This window comes from Urocitellus parryii, chromosome 15, assembly GCF_045843805.1.
Source record: "Urocitellus parryii isolate mUroPar1 chromosome 15, mUroPar1.hap1, whole genome shotgun sequence".
Classification (NCBI taxonomy): Eukaryota; Metazoa; Chordata; class Mammalia; order Rodentia; family Sciuridae; genus Urocitellus; species Urocitellus parryii.
In genome coordinates this window covers 57,154,445-57,157,070 of record NC_135545.1, presented here as the reverse complement: position 1 = coordinate 57,157,070, position 2,626 = coordinate 57,154,445, and positions in this window count along the sequence as shown.

Below are 2,626 nucleotides of genomic sequence, written 5' to 3'. Positions count from 1 at the left end.
ACTGAGATTCTAAAAATCACTGGTGCTTCTGTGTTCTTCTTCGGGGCCACATTGGGTATTGGGATGTTCCAGGTCCCCCTCAATATCGCTCTCACAGTCATCAGGGTCTGGACAGGTGTGTGTGGCCCCGCACAGTGCGGGGGATGTCATGACCTTACAAGTGTGGGACCCTGGGGTGGCCAGGCTGGAAGGCAGCCAGGGACAGGGCAGGACCAGGGCAGGACCAGGGCAGGGACTGCAGCTGACGGAGCCCTGCGGTGGAGGGGCCCGGCCTGGGGGGCCAAAGTGCTGGTGTGGTGCACCCAGATGGGGGATTCCAGGCAAGGGGAGGGAGGGGGCACACCACAGTGTCGACCCGTGGGGCCAGGACCTGCTCTGGGGACCTGGGGACCTTGTCCCAGAATTTTGTGGGGAGGGTGTAGGGCTTGGGTAACACAGCTGGCTGCCTCCTAGCAGCGGGACTTGCAGGTGCCTCCCACGCAGGGAGGATGGGCACAGAGAGGCCTTGGGCACTTTGTGAAATGAAGCAGTGGGCCTGTCCACGCCGGTCCCGCTGCCCACCTCCAGGCAGTTCCTGGTCCGCCTTTTATGTGGCCCCCAGCCCTGACAAGCAGGCAGTTGGTGACACAGCAGCTCGGCACCCTGATACCAGCCCTGGCGCCACCTGGGGCAGGAGACTGGCCACGAGCCCCACTTCTCTGGGTGACAGCCCAGTGGGCGACTGGCTACCCCAGCTGCTGGTGGCCACACCCCTCCTGCTGGGGTGGCGCCTTGGGCACTCCTGAGGGGCTGCCAAACCCCCTGCCCTGCGGCACTTCCTGATCACGTCCACTGTGCGCTTAACACGCGGTGCGCCTGGACAGTGGCCCAGGTTGAGCAATCCCCACCCGTGTCCTCAGGAGCAGCTGGCTAGGAGAAAGCCCCTTTCCCAGGTGACCTAGGGGAGGGGCAGGCCCTCCCTGGGACAAGACCAGTCCTAGACCCTCAAGTGCCTTCTCTGCCGGGACCTGCTATCCCCTCAGGCACCATGTGGGGAGTGGAGAGCCCCCACTGCCCCTCCCCTCGCCCCGCTCCTCTCAGCCTGGCATCAGCCTGGTCAGCAGGTAGCCACTCGCAGGACAGGACATGGGCTCCGGCCAGCAGCCTGGCTGCTCCCTGGCACTGATAACTGGCCCCCCACTACCCCTCAGGTGCCCCTGCGGCCCAGAGCTGGGTGGCAGTGCTGGCTCTTCAAGAGCTCACCAGCCCTGGACGGGCAGAGCCCTCGGCCCTGGGAGGAGCCCCACCAGGACCCTGCAGGAGGCAGTGGGCTGACCTTAGAGGGGGACCCTGAAGGCCAGCCTGGCCGGAGGAGCTGGGTGGGAGCTGGCCTGGTGGCAGGGCGGGCTGCTTGGGTAGGTGCGAGGCAGGGGTTTTGAGAAGGGAAACAGCAGGTTTTACCAAGGAGAGACTTCCTGCAGAACTACCCCAAGGAATGGAGATGTCTCACTGGGGGACACTGCTCCAGCCACGCGTTAGCTCTCTCTGACCAAAATGCCCGGCAAGAACAATTAAAGGAGGGAAAGTTTACTTTGGCTCACAGAACAGAGCCTCAGTCCATAGATGGCCGACTCCATTGCCCAAGGTACGGCGGCCAGGGCCCTCGTGGTGGAAGGGCCTGGTGGAGGAGAGGAGAGCAGCTCTCTGCAGGAAGCCCCCGGGAAGGGGCAGCAGGGCACATGTGCCCTCGCAGGGCCTGCCCCCAGCGACCAACTCCAGCCATGGCCACCTGCCAACAGTGACCACCCGCCAGTCCAGTCACCCTGGGTGAGCTCAGGAGCCCCAGGGACTAGACACCTCTGGAAGTCCCTGCAGGGACACAGGAGCTTGAGGGCACACCTCATGTCCATACCCTAAACTGTAAGGCCTGGGAGGGTCTCCAGTTCCAGGTGAGGGGAGGGATGGGGGTGTGGTGAAGGGCCCTCGGGAGCCCTCTCCTGAGGGGCCAGTGGGTCCCAGGCTGCAGGCTCTCCCGAGTTCCAGGCTCTGGGGACGGAGAAGAACTGAACCAGTTTGCTCATGGCATTTTGTCTCACTGGGTGTGGTGGCCACATCTGTAAACCCAGCAGGAGGCTGAGGCAGGAGGAGCGTGAGTTCAAAGCCATCCTCAGCAACTACCAGGTGCTGAGCCACTCAGTGAGGCCCCGTCTCTAAATTAAATACAAAATAGGGCTGGGGTGTGGCTCAGTGGTCAGTGTCCCTGAGCTCAATCCCTGGTACCACCAAAAAAAAAAAAAAGAGCATTGCATCATTGGTCACTGATGAGACAAAGGAGTGGAAGCCGGGGTCTGTGTAGACCCCTGCCCATGCACTCCACCGTCCTTCCCGCCCCCCCAGCTCCAGCTGGCTCCCTGATACCAGAAGAATTTGGAAGACGGTGGACGTGAGTCCTTGGGGCCAGGCAGGGGCAGCTCTCCTCCCCAAAGGGTGGGGTCAGGGCTTGGGGCTGGACTTGCGGTGCACCCCTGGAGGCTTCTACCAGGCATCCCCTGAAATGAGCAGGGTGTCCTAGGCCCCCACCGCCCTGCCCGTCCCTGAGCAAGTGTCAGCAAGCCCTGTTCTCTGAGGACTCGGCCCACGGAATCCA